The sequence below is a fragment of the Erpetoichthys calabaricus genome, chromosome 5 (genome assembly GCF_900747795.2).
Source record: "Erpetoichthys calabaricus chromosome 5, fErpCal1.3, whole genome shotgun sequence".
NCBI classification, from domain to species: Eukaryota; Metazoa; Chordata; class Cladistia; order Polypteriformes; family Polypteridae; genus Erpetoichthys; species Erpetoichthys calabaricus.
This window is the reverse complement of record NC_041398.2, coordinates 126840943-126856039: the sequence shown is the minus strand read 5'-3', so window position 1 is coordinate 126856039 and position 15097 is coordinate 126840943. Positions and strand designations below refer to the sequence as shown.

General features: G+C 39.0%; 1 protein-coding gene across 10 annotated transcripts in view; it reads right to left on the bottom strand.

Annotated features, from left to right (window-relative positions):
- The window catches only part of kiaa1109 (KIAA1109 ortholog), a 371922-nt gene that overhangs the window by 342207 nt on the left and 14618 nt on the right, over positions 1-15097 (bottom strand). For all 10 annotated transcript variants that reach the window (XM_051928377.1, XM_051928381.1, XM_051928382.1 and 7 more), the window contains exon 2: positions 10669-10736. The gene's annotated coding sequence lies outside the window, so the exon portion shown is untranslated. The remainder of the gene's footprint in view (positions 1-10668; positions 10737-15097) is intronic.

Below are 15097 nucleotides of genomic sequence, written 5' to 3'. Positions count from 1 at the left end.
GAAAGAGTTTGAGCAAAATTCATCAATCACATTGACAGCCAGCCAATCAGGTTCATGTGTTGTGTAACCAAGGCATGATATTTCATAATAAATATGCCTTGGTCTGGAAGAGGAGCAGAGGGAGAAGAAGAAGAAGGAGCAGGAGGGAGGAGAAGAAGAAGAGGAACAGACGAAGACGACATTGGTCGTCAGAAAGGCACCATGAACATCCATTGCTAAATCAAACGCCTCCCTGGGACATTCATCCTTGTCATTTCAACTTTTTCGTAAGCTTTTCCTAAAGACTATATATATTCAGACTTTCCTATCAGTACTTATTTTCTATTCTTTGTTCCAGTGGTATTATTATTATTATTCTCTTATTATTCTTGTAATAAATACCATGCTGCTTTTAACTTTCTATGCTTTGTTTTAATGTCTAGAGTGATTCAATTAATAAGTTAGATTTCTTTGAGCACCTGGGGTAGCCAGATTTTTGCCATTATTTCTGTGCTGCGAGGTTTATAAGGCTGAGAGTGAGGCGCCACTCGATAGTTAAGGGACAGTATGAAAAGAAGGTATTCTTGGCTGATAAATGGCCTATAGTCAAGGATACTGAGTCTTTGTATGTTTTAATATTTTCTTGCAGACCAAAAGTAACATTTAGGTCTGAGGTCTATTTAAAACATCATATGTTGTCCGTGCCGATAATAAGTAAGTCTCTTGAAGTGCTGAGTGACAGGCTGATGTGTGGTATAAAGTGCAAAGGGTTAATCAGCGTGTGTGTGTCATTCATAGGGCACTGTTGTGGTTAGGGTCTGTGTGTGTGTGTGTTCATTTTAAAGTGCAACAGTAGACCAACCCGATAACGAACCTGACGAGAACATTTACCCTTGAGAGAACAGGTAAAGGGTAAGTAGAGGGAAATACTACGATAATACACGTACTCTTTGCATTATTTGACAGTAAACTATTTCAACCATATATTATATATACAGTAATCCCTCCTCCATTGCGGGGGTTGCGTTCCAGAGCCACCCGCGAAATAAGAAAATCCGCGAAGTAGAAACCATATGTTTATATGGTTATTTTTATATTGTCATGCTTGGGTCACAGATTTGCGCAGAAACACAGGAGGTTGTAGAGAGACAGGAACGTTATTCAAACACTGCAAACAAACATTTGTCTCTTTTTCAAAAGTTTAAACTGTGCTCCATGACAAGACAGAGATGACAGTTCTGTCTCACAATTAAAAGAATGCAAACATATCTTCCTCTTCAAAGGAGTGCCTGTCAGGAGCACAGGCTGTCAGAAACAGAGAGCAAAGCAAACAAATCAATAGGGCTGTTTGGCTTAAGTATGCGAAGCACCGCGGCACAAAGCTGTTTAAGGCGGCAGCTCACACCCCCTCCGTCAGGAGCAGGGAGAGAGACAGATAAAAACAGAGTGAAAAATCAATACGTGCCCTTTGAGCTTTTAAGTATGTGAAGCACCGTGCAGCATGTCGCTTCACTAAGCAGCTGTACACAGAAGGTAGCAACGTGAAGATAATCTTTCAGCATTTTTAGACGAGCTTCCGTATCGTCTAGGTGTGCGAACAGCCCCCCTGCTCACACCCCCCTACGTCAGGATCAGAGAAAGTCAGCGCAAGAGACACAGAGAAAAGTAAGTTGGGTAGCTTCTCAGCCATCTGCCAATAGCGTCCCTTGTATGAAATCAACTGGGCAAACCAACTGAGGAAGCATGTACCAGAAATTAAAAGACCCATTGTCCTCAGAAATCCGCGAACCAGCAAAAAATCCGCGATATATATTTAAATATGCTTACATATAAAATCCGCGATAGAGTGAAGCCACGAAAGGCGAAGCGCGATATAGCGAGGGATCACTGTATATTTATATATATATATATATATATATATATATATATATACACACCCACACACACACACACACACACACACACACACACACATACACACGCATATATATATATTATATACTATATATACAGTGGTGTGAAAAACTATTTGCCCCCTTCCTGATTTCTTATTCTTTTGCATGTTTGTCACACAAAATGTTTCTGATCATCAAACACATTTAACCATTAGTCAAATATAACACAAGTAAACACAAAATGCAGTTTGTAAATGGTGGTTTTTATTATTTATGGAGAAAAAAAATCCAAACCTACATGGCCCTGTGTGAAAAAGTAATTGCCCCCTTGTTAAAAAATAACCTAACTGTGGTGTATCACACCTGAGTTCAATTTCCGTAGCCACCCCCAGGCCTGATTACTGCCACACCTGTTTCAATCAAGAAATCACTGAAATAGGAGCTGCCTGACACAGAGAAGTAGACCAAAAGCACCTCAAAAGCTAGACATCATGCCAAGATCCAAAGAAATTCAGGAACAAATGAGACAGAAGTAATTGAGATCTATCAGTCTGGTAAAGGTTATAAAGCCATTTCTAAAGCTTTGGGACTCCAGCGAACCACAGTGAGAGCCATTATCCACAAATGGCAAAAACATGGAACAGTGGTGAACCTTCCCAGGAGTGGCCGGCCGACCAAAATTACCCCAAGAGCGCAGAGACGACTCATCCGAGAGGTCACAAAAGACCCCAGGACAATGTCTAAAGAACTGCAGGCCTCACTTGCCTCAATTAAGGTCAGTGTTCACAACTCCACCATAAGAAAGAGACTGGGCAAAAAACGGTCTGCATGGCAGATTTCCAAGACGCAAAACCACTGTTAAGCAAAAAGAACATTAGGGCTCGTCTCAATTTTGCTAAGAAACATCTCAATGATTGCCAAGACTTTTGGGAAAATACCTTGTGGACTGATGAGTCAAAAGTTGAACTTTTTGGAAGGCAAATGTCCCGTTACATCTGGCATAAAAGGAACACAGCATTTCAGAAAAAGAACATCATACCAACAGTAAAATATGGTGGTGGTAGTGTGATGGTCTGGGGTTGTTTTGCTGCTTCAGGACCTGGAAGGCTTGCTGTGATAGATGGAACCATGAATTCTACTGTCTACCAAAAAATCCTGAAGGAGAATGTCCGGCCATCTGTTTCGTCAACTCAAGCTGAAGCAATCTTGGGTGCTGCAACAGGACAATGACCCAAAACACACCAGCAAATCCACCTCTGAATGGCTGAAGAAAAACAAAATGAAGACTTTGGAGTGGCCTAGTCAAAGTCCTGACCTGAATCCAATTGAGATGCTATGGCATGACCTTAAAAAGGCGGTTCATGCTAGAAAACCCTCAAATAAAGCTGAATTACAACAATTTTGCAAAGATGAGTGGGCCAAAATTCCTCCAGAGCACTGTAAAAGACTCATTGCAAGTTATCGCAAACGCTTGATTGCAGTTATTGCTGCTAAGGGTGGCCCAACCGGTTATTAGGTTCAGGGGGCAATTACTTTTTCACACAGGGCCATGTAGGTTTGGATTTTTTTTCTCCCTAAATAATAAAAACCACCATTTACAAACTGCATTTTGTGTTTACTTGTGTTATATTTGACTAATGGTTAAATGCGTTTGATGATCAGAAACATTTTGTGTGACAAACATGCAAAAGAATAAGAAATCAGGAAGGGGGCAAATAGTTTTTCACACCACTGTACATTACTGTGCAAAAGTTTTAGGCAGGTGAGAAAAAATGCTGTAAACAAAGAATGCTTTCAGAAATATAAATAATGATTGTTTATTGTTATCAATTTACAAAATGCAAAGTGAGCGAACAAAAGAAAAATCTAAATCAAATCGATATTTGGTGTTACTACCTTTTGCCTTCAAACCAGCATCAATTCTTATAGGTACACTTGCACAAAGTCAGGGATTTTGTAGGATTATAATCAGGTGTATGATCAACCAATTATACCAAACAGGTAGTAATGATTATCAATGTCATACGTAGGTTGAAACACAGTCATTAACTGAAACAGAAACAGCTGTGTAGGAGGCTTAAAACTGGTTGAGGAACAGCCAAACTCTGCTACCAAGGTGAGGTTATGGAAGACAGTTTCATGTCATGGCAAGATTGAGCACAGCAACAAGATACAAGGTAGTTATACTGCATCAGCAAGGTCTCTCCCAGACAAAGATTTCAAAGCAGACTGGGGTTCCAAGATGTGCTGTTCAAGCTCTTTTGAAGAAGCACAAAGAAATGGGCAACGTTGAGGATCGTAGACGCAGTGGTCGGCCAAAGAAACAGTGCAGCAGATGAAAGACACATCAAGCTTATTACCCTTCGAGATCGGAAGATGTCCAGCAGTGCCATCAGCTCAGAACTGGCAGAAACCCATGGGACCCAGGTACACCCATCTACTGTCCGGAGAAGTCTGGCCAGAAGTGGTCTTCATGGAAGAGTTGCAGCCAAAAAGCCACACCTATTCTGCAGCAGGACAACGACCCCAAACACACAGCCAAAGTCATTAAGAACTATCTTCAGCGTAAAGAAGAACAAGAAGTCCTGGAAGTGATGGTATGGCCCCCACAGAGCCCTGATCTCAACATCATCGAGTGTGTCTGGGATTACATGAAGAGACAGAAGGATGTGAGGAAGCCTACATCCACAGAAGATGCGTGGTTAGTTCTCCAAGATGTTTGGAACAACCTACCAGCCGAGTTCCTTCAAAAACTATGTGCAAGTGTTCCTAGAAGAATTGATGCTGTTTTGAAGGCAAAGGGTGGTCACACTAAATATTGATTTGATTCAGATTTCTCTTTTGTTCATTCATTGCATTTTGTTGATTGATGAAAATAAATGATTATTAACACTTCCATTTTTGAAAGCATTATTTGTTTACAGCATTTTTTCCACACCTGCCTAAAACTTTTGCACAGTACTGTATATTGTGGAAAGCATACCCCCGAACACAGACAGACACCAGAATGTCCAAAACACTTCTTTTATTTTCTTTTCGCACCACAATGCCTTCCTCCACCAACTCTTTCTCTTTCTCACCGCCTCTCCCCTCCTCACGAGCTTTGTCTCCTTCCTCCCAACTCTGGCTCAGCTTCTGGAGGGAGGCGGTCCCTTATACAGTAATCCCTCCTCCATCGCGGGGGTTGTGTTACAGAGCCACCCGCGAAATAAGAAAATCCGCGAAGTAGAAACCATATGTTTATATGGTTATTTTTATATTGTCATGCTTGGGTCACAGATTTGCGCAGAAACACAGGAGGTTGTAGAGAGACAGGAACGTTATTCAAACACTGCAAACAAACATTTGTCTCTTTTTCAAAAGTTTAAACTGTGCTCCATGACAACACAGAGATGACAGTTCCGTCTCACAATTAAAAGAATGCAAACATATCTTCCTCTTCAAAGGAGTCAGGAGCAGAGACTGTCATAAAGGCAGAGGAAAATCAATAGGGCTGTTTGGCTTTTAAGTATGCGAAGCACCGCGGCACAAAGCTGTTGAAGGCGGCAGCTCACACCCCCTCCGTCAGGAGCACAGAAAGAGAGAGAGAGAGAGACAGAGAAAAACAAGCAAGCAAAAATCAATACGTGCCCTTCAAGCTTTTAAGTATGCGAAGCACCGTGCAGCATGTCGTTTCAGGAAGCAGCTGCACAAAAGATAGCAACGTGAAGATAATCTTTCAGCATTTTTAGACTAGCGTCCGTATCGTCTAGGTGTGCGAACAGCCCCCCTGCTCAATCCCCCTACGTCAGGATCAGAGAAAGGCAGCGCAAGAGAAAGAGAAATGTAAGCTGGGTAGCTTCTCAGCCATCTGCCAATAGCATCCCATGTATGAAATCAACTGGGCAAACCAACTGAGGAAGCATGTACCAGAAATTAAAAGACCCATTGTCCGCAGAAACCCGCAAAGCAGCGAAAAATCCGCGATATATATTTAAATATGCTTACATATAAAATACGCGATGGAGTGAAGCCGCGAAAGGCGAAGCGCGATATAGCGAGGGATTACTGTATACTGACCCAGATGAGCTCCAGGTGCTCCCCTTGATGACACTTCCTGGTGTGGCGGAAGTGTCAAGAGAGCCCCTGGAAGCACTCCGGGTGTCCCTGGGAATTCTTCCGGCAGCACTTCCTGGTGTGGCGGAAATGCTGCCATCCAGGACTTCACAACTGTCTGGGCGCCCCCTGGTGGTGGCCACATCCTCCTGTAGGGATCAGTGTCCCAGCTCCGGTCCAGTGGCCCATAAGCAGACCCGGACGGCTGCCCCCTCGTGGCCCAGGGGAGGTATTGTCCATCCCGGGGACCATCCAGGCGTCCCGGCTGGGTAGGGTGCCCATCCATCTGGGACAATATATATTATATAAATAAATAAATAAACACACATATGAACATTTTTAAGTGTTCATTGGCCCCAAAAATAATCTTTGCTTTTATTCAAATAACAAGGTTCATAAATTGGTGACAGTCTACACTAACATTTTAGCTTCACTTTCTCTGTTGTGATGTGTGTGGTCATAGATTTACTTTCACAAACTCAAACTTGTGTGTGTCTGTGTGTATTATACAGTATATACTGCTCAAAAAAATGAAAGGAACACATTGAAAACACATTAGATCTCAATGACAAAAAAATCATGCTGGATATCTACAGTAATGGCCGAAATTATCGGCACTCCTGGAATTTTCCCAGAAAATGCACCATTTCTCCCACAAAATTGTTGCAATTACAAATGTTTTGGTATACACACGTTTATTTCCTTTATGTGCACTGAACCAACACCAAAAAACAGAGAAAAAAAGCCTTCTCGCCACATGAGGCCGGGCATTGTCATGTACCAGGAGGAACCCAAGACCCACTGTACCAGCATAGGGTCTGACAATGAGTCCAAGGATTTCATCCCAATACCTAATGGCAGTCAAGGTGTCATTGTCTAGCCTGTAGAGGTCTGTGCGTCCCTCCATGGATATGCCTCCCTAAACCACCACTGACCCTGCCACAAAACCAGTCATGCAGAATGATGTTACAGGCAGCATAACATTCTCCACGGCTTCTCCAGACGCTTTCACATGTGTCACATAGGCTCAGGGTGAACCTACTCTTGTCTGTGAAAAGCACAGGGCACCAGTGGCGGACCTGACAATTCTGGTATTCTATGGCAGCTGCCAAGCGAGCTCCACAGTGCTGGGCAGTGAGCACAGGGCCCACTAGAAGACGCTGGGCCCTCAGGCCACCCTCATGAAGGCGTTTTCCGATTGTTTGGTTGGAGACATTCACACAAGTGGCCTGCTGGAGGTAATTTTGTAGGGCTCTGGCAGTGCTTATCCTGTTCCTCCTTGCCCAAAGGAGCAGATACCAGTCCTGTTGATGGGTTAAGGACCTTCTATGGCCCTGTCCAGCTCTCCTAGAGTAACTGCCGGTCTCCTGGAATCTCCTCCATGCCCTTGAGACTGTGCTGGGAAACAAAGCAAACTGTCTGGCAATGGCACATATTGATGTGCCATCCTGGAGAAGTTGGACTACCTGTGCGACCTCTGTAGGGTCCAGGTATCGCCTCATGCTACCAATAGTGACACAGACTGTAGCCAAATGCAAAACTAGTGGAGAAAAAAAAAAAAAAAAAAAAAAAAAAAAGGAGATGAGGAGGGAAAAAATGTCAGTGGCCTCAACCTGTTACCACCCCCAAAACAGGAATGGTTTATCACTGTTGCCCCCTATCACACCTGTTGTTAATTTCATTAACACCAAAGCAGTTGAAACTGATTAACAACCCCCTCTGCTACTTAACTGACCTGATCAATATCCCAGAAGCTTCACTGACTTGATGCTATTAAAAAAGTGTTCCTTTCATTTTTTTTTGAGTAGTATATATTAAATACACACATGCATACATACAAAAATGTCTCCATACAATGCATCAACTAACACCCACATATCATCTGAAGTACACTAAATAAAAAAGGTTTACCAAGACAGCAGCACCTACAAAACAAGTTATATCAAAATATGCTATAGTTTAAACAAATGCAATTTTAAGCTTTTAACAAAAATAGCCTGTGTTGCTGCATTTTCAGGTTAGGTAATATATTGATGTTCCTCCAAATTAAATTATTCAAGATGACATCAAAAAAAGCAATCATACACAATTACACAGAATGAAACATAACCAAAAAAGTCTATGTTTGAAGTCTTAATATCTAAAGGCTTTTTTTCCTTCTTTTTTTAATCAAGCTGCATGTTGTTTTTGTAATTCCTATTTTTTATGTGGAAAGGTCTGTTTTCAATTAGAGTAACCGAGATTTAGCTTAGCTGTTAATGAAACAGACTGGAGTATAGTTCACTGTTTCCAAGGATTTGTAGAATAAGAAGAAAAGTACACCTTGGTGCACTTGTAAAATACAATAGCTTGCTATATATCATAGATTAAAAGACAACAGTTCAGACCAGTTTACTTTTGCATGCCGTACTTAAAAACTGAGAACAAAAGACAATCAACTCTTTTAAACAGTTAATAATATTACAAAATGTGCTGTTCGGGTTCTGGTTAGCTCAATTTTTTGAAATTATGACCAATCTGGAGTTAAAGTGTTCTTTTTGATTTCAAATGTGTTTGTTCCTAAGGTTTTAAAGTCTACCATGGCTGGACACCAACCAGTCATTCATAAAGCATGCTCAGGTATATTTTCACACTCACTCATGCATTGCCAGTCACCAGTTAACCTAACATCTATAGGCCAGCAGTGTTACTCAGAACATTATTCAAGAAACAGCAGCTGACACTGGTCTTGTATCCTATTCCAACTCACATATTTTGAGAGACCTTGTGGGTGGGGGAACACTACCTAAATATTTAATCAAACTTGCAAATTAGGGATTTACATCTTTTAGCATACTGTAGCATATATTTCTGAAGTTATGCCAAACCAAGGTTTGAGTGTATCAGCCAAAATGTATACCATCATAAATATATATTTGGAATTGTTACACATGTGAAGAGGAATTTTAGAAGATAAAAAAAAATATTGAGAAAACCAATTCCAGGATGTGCTGCTTATGTGAAATTATGCAGATAAACACGATTATTCTCATCACATCTTCATTCTTTCCAGCTTTGCTTTAGGTGCCTCCTTCACAGGCCATGTCTCACTGCTAATAAGGATACTACTCTCAAAAGAGCTTTCATAAACATTTCACTTTCCCTGCCAGAAAGGCTCCTTTTAAAGACAGACTGGAGGACAGAGTCACCCAGAGTTTCTTGCATTCTCCCTTTTCCCATTGCCTACACCTCCATCTGAACTCAGCATGTCACTCAAGCAGCAAATATTTCATGCATGCAAAATAACTACATTACCTACATATAAATTTACACTTACTAGGTCATCAATTATGAACCCTCTCTTGCACACTTGCTGCTAGGCAGCAGATCGTATATTTTCATAAAAGAACATCATTATCACATTAGATCTCCTAATTCAGCAACTTCTCCATGTACTTCTTTCAAGTATACTTACACCCATTACCATCATCAACAATGTTCATTTCAACATTCTTTAAACCACACCTACAGCAAAATAGTTTATCTTTGTTTCGCCATCCTTAATTCGAATCCTTAATACATTCCTCTTTTCTTCATGATTATGGAGTTCACCTGTAAACATTCACCACTAAGCTTTTTGTTCTTTTATAACTATTCGTCTAGCATTTCACCTGCATTCCATTATATATAGCCTTCTCTCTTCATTTTAGGCCACTCCTTACACCAAGCATCTCCCCTCCTAAATAACTGCCTTCTATACATCAGCACTCCACTACCACATCACCTTGTCTTTCTGTGGCTCCCATTAGTACAACCTCAGACTTCTTCCATTTGTTACACCAGACATTCCCAAGGCTTCCTACTTAAAATTCATACCTGAAGACTGAGAAACCTTATTTTGCTACCAATGCTGGTAAGTACACCAATCACAACATTTCCATTGCTGCCAAAAAAAGTGTGCTTTCTAGTAAGCATTCTCACTCCTTTACCTTTCCTTCCCATGTCCTGTACAGAGCACACTTTTACTCTTCTGCTGTTCAGCACTTCCACCACCTTATTCTGACAGCTGGCAATAATCCCTTTATTCCAAGTCAAAAACCTTATACACTCTCCTTCTCACCTCGTACTCACTACCTTTTCTTTATTTGACTTGCCAACTAACCACCATCCCCACAATACATCAAATCTGGGATCATCATAAATCAGGTTTTCTTCACTTGTTATCAGGCTGAATATCCTAAAGCCCTGTCTGACGTTATGCTTTGTACTTCTCTTAAAGAAGCTATTGGAGCAGAATCTTTAAAGGCGAGACACCCTGCCTGCCTAAATTTGATACAAGAGTTAGTATCCAGGCAACATATCTTTAAAGACTAAAGTGTACTGCACACTTTTCATTACTTGTGACCAGTGTGTTAAGTTTTTAATTTTTATGTTAATAATGTACTTCAGATTTGTGAAAAACAAGCAAAATAGCAATGCATTCTTGTGTCAATGAAGTCAGCTCATTTACAAAAACTAAAATGGTATGAGCTTTGAATTTGTTTCCCCAATTTCCCAAATTATTTTTCAATTTCAGGCACACATAAATGTTCCCTAAACTACTCTTTGCATGTCAAGATATGGAACAAACCATGGAATGTTAAACCTGATAGACAGCTAAAATACTTGTGTTTCAGCAACTTAAAATGTACATGATAGAAAGAGCACAGATTAGCCATACCTGAAAGATACTGGAGAAATTAGCACCTTTTTCACTGGTCTTCATCAGAGCTAACATGAAACATGTTACTGTAAAAAATAAATACAAAATTGTCATTATTAACAATATTAAGCCATAGTTTACCATCTTATAAATAAATACTGTACAGTGGATGTAAAAAGTATTCAGACATCTTAGCTTTTCTCACATTTTCACACTTTTCTCTATGTTGTAGCCTTGTGCTGAAAGCATTTAAAGTAATTTCTTAACCACATCAAGCAACACTCAATCCTAATGAAACAGCATTTTAGAAACTTTTGCAAACTCATTTAAAAAAACAAAAAAAAAAAAACAAAAAAAAAAAAAAAACACAAATAATCACACTGACCCAAGCATTCAGACCCTTTACTCAGTACTTGGCTGAAACATCTTTCGCTGGGGACTGTTTGTGAACAGCTACTTTCAGGTCTCTGCTGAGAATCGCACTGCTCAGAAAACTACCATAAGGAGAATGTGCAGTAGACAGCATCCAGATATGGTCATTTAACCCACGAAGTTTGAACTGTAAATGTGAATGAAACAACGCTTCAAAAGTTATACTAAGCAGTACTTTTAAATCAAGTATAGCATCAAGTCCTTTAGCAAACATGTCAATCTCCATAGAGTCAAAACTGTCATTCAGGTTATTCATATTCCGTATCACTAGTATTCCATAACTTCTCTAGTACTTCCTCTGTTGTATGTTTTCTTTTTTTTATTTGATGAAGACATGTCGCTAGTACAAACTTAGTCTTACTGCACATCAACCAAACTATCAACATGCTCTCTCATAAAAGATTGTGTGTAACAATGTGTAAAATTGCAAAAATTTTACCTGTCGCATAAGCAATACATTTCTTGTCTTTTACACACAACTGTGACAAGCAGTACATCACTGAAATGGTCTGAAACTCAGTTATCCAATGGCAATGAGTCTTTCACTGTATGTGGCACAACATAGGTGTGATCTTTGATAAAAGCAGGTTCACTCAGCTGTGATGTGCTGCTTGCTTCGACACATACGTGTGCAAAACACATTTTACTAATGAAAGAGAGCAGACAACATGGAAGCTTATGATTTATTTGAAAAAGCACACCCCTGGGTATGAAAAAAATGCCATTATTGATTTTGACTGACTTGTGGGTTTATTGCAACATAAACAAACAAACAACTAAAATATGGCGGTTTGTGCATTACTGATTAAATATGCCACAAAATCCTCACACTGGCATAAAGGTGGTAATGAATGATATAATTTAAATGTTGTTTATTTACAATGAACAGTTTAGGTTATAATGTTTTATCATGTTGTAACAAACATGAAAGATTAATTCTGTAACATTTCCGTTGCCAAAAATAAATAAATAAATAAATAAAAAGGGCTCCTATCTGTAAGGGTTTTGTTTCCCATCAAAAGGGAATTTCTTGAACTTTAAATTCACAAAACTATGCTAGGTTTTATCTTTAACCTGATACAGGGTGCTTTGTTGCCTTGGTTACCAAATGTGACTTGCTCTGATCCTCTTTGGTGGAACCTAAACCCAGTGTCTCGATTTAAGCAAGGCTTAATTGATAAGTGCATTTCGTGAATACCCCCTGTTCTCTTTAAAGAAATTTTAAACTAACCATCATATTTCTAATTTTCTTTGTTACCATAAGAAATCTCCATGTTAAACAGACTTAAAGAACATTTTCCGTGTCAGCAATGCTTATCTTGGTTAATTCAGTGAAACTGTCCTTTCTGATGGAGTCTGCTTCTTAGTGGACTGAATATGCAGTCTCTAAAACAATGATCATTAAAGAGAAAAATAAATATTAGGTCACCTATATTACATTTTAGTTTCAACTGTAAAGGTTAATCACGTAAATTATTCCTTTGTTCTCACTAGAAACACTGATAATCAAGTAGGCTTTTGCACACCCTACCTATTGTCCACCAGTTGTATATTGTTGTTTTTTTGTTAGTTTTCATTTAGCTATGGAACTAACTATTGAATCCAATTCATATACTTCACCTTTTGTTCTGCATTTTTAACTTTGAAGTTTCCCTGACAAACATCTTTTTGTAACTTACTTTGAACAAAGGTGGTCATAAAAAAATAATGACAATGAACAATAGTTAAAAGATTGTTACAAGTGACATTTTGTACATTCAAATTTTTATTTTATATGTATCTCATTCATTTTCATCCATTAATCTATCTTTGAACTTAATTAGCTTAGTTTATGCCCGCAAGGGGTTGGAGTCAATTCCAACAAAATTGGGCACCAGGTAAGAGCCAAACCAGGACAGGGCACACTCACGCATAGCGCCAGACTCACTCAAACAGGGATATTTTAGAGTTAACAGTTAACATAACAGGACTCTGGGACGTAAAATCACTTTCATTTGATAAACATTAACAATTTTTGTTTTGCACCCTCCCCCACAGACAATAAGCTTTCATAACCTTAGATTAGTCAAAATTTTCGATCTCTGGTTATCAACGGATCTCAATGTTTTAGGGTCCTCTGATACAGAAAATATAGATATCTCGATGATGAGTGTGTGTGTGTATCACAGTTTCTTGAGTAGAGGCTAGCGCTAAAACAGCTGGACATAAAAATACCAAACCTGAAACTTATGCGTTATGAGAGGATGATGTGCCGAAATGTTTTTGAGCCAAATCGTGAAAGAGAAAGAGGCATCTAGAGCAGTGTTTCCCCAAACTCGGTCCTGGTGAACCCCTGTGGCTGCAGGTTTTTGTTCCAACCAGCTTCTGTTTTTAATTGAACTCCTGGGCTAATTAAGTGAACTGATATTTCCCAAGTTCTGTGTTTAAGGAACAACATAGAAATTAGAAAACTAAGTTTGCTAAAAAATATATATATATATATATATATATATATATATATATATATATATATATATATATATATTAAAATGTACCAAGCAGTTATATAGGAATAATGTATTTTTTTTCTTTTTAACAGTATTTTCATCTTGATTTTCATTCTACTTTTCTAGGTGTTCTAATTGTTTAATTGATCCATTATTTACTAATTAGTGGGTCTGACTCTAAAGTAGTTGCAGCTTTTGATTATTCAGTGTTGTTTGCCTGGGTGTCTGATCTGCTTGTTTTAAATTGTCATTATTAAGATAAAATGAAGAGGGAAAAACTGCACAGAGAAAGGGCAAAGTATAATGAAATCAACAAAAGAGAGTTAAGCATTTAAATCTATAGCAAAAGCAGAAATATGTCTTATACTGTAAATGTAAAAACCATGCTGCTGTTCTTTTTTGAATGTCGAATAAAAGAAAAAAAAAAAACAGCTAATTAAATGAGATCAGTGCTATCAGGTGTTGTCAATGATTAGGAATCCGGTTGGAACAAAAACCTGCAGCCACAGGGGTTCACCAGGACCGAGTTTGGGAAACACTGATCTAGAGGAACCCTCAAATACTATAATTAGGGCTGGATGGTATGACCAAAATTCTATATCACTGTATTTTTCAAATTTATACCAGTTTCACGGTATTCAACGGTATTTTTTTCCCCATGCATGAGTGGATGTTAACCACATTTTCAGGGATTTAGGGAATATCAAAGTGATAAAATGGGCAGCCCAGAGTCCTGATCTGAACCCAATTGGGAATCACTGAAAGATAATTGGTGTTGAAGTAGTGCTGGGCAGTATGACTATACTGGTTTCACGGTATTGGACGGTGTTTTTTTCCCCCATGTATGACTGGATGTTAACCACATTTTCAACTGCAAAAATTGGCAAAGACTAACCTATTCCACTGTCATGAGAATTGTACATTGTACAATAAAACATTTTAATGTGCACACAAGTATTAATAAAGGTTTGCATGGTCCCATAAAGTGATAGTTTTCAAGGGGGTGGCACTAATGAAGAGAAGGAATCACACTGCATGACAGTTGCAGTCAAAATATAGAACCATTTTATTGAACAAACATTTTGCAAACAACTTAAAACAATAATTTTGACAACATATTTTCAACCATCCAAAGAGGCATTTAGATTTAGTAAAATATTCAGAGGTGCTTGTCAAAAGTTGTACTGCGCTGAACATGTCTTAAAAAAGGAATAAAGAGTAAGTAAGTATTTTTTGTAAACCAAGTACAATTTGTGTTAATGTTAACAATCTCTGTCCACTGACACGTTAGCTATATGGATTGTAATGGTGTTGGTTATCTCAATCCACCGCTTGCTTTTGTCGTAGGCAGTCCTCTAGCAAATGCGTCTACAAGTGACGTCTGACTCGAGTGTCCTCTAGCTTTTTCAGTTTTACCTGAGGGCGTGGAGGGTGCCAAAATAGTTCCATACATTCATGGTACTCCAAAGCATGTTTGCGGCTAAGGTGGTGCAGCAAATTGCTCGTGTTACCACCTCCATCAACAACTT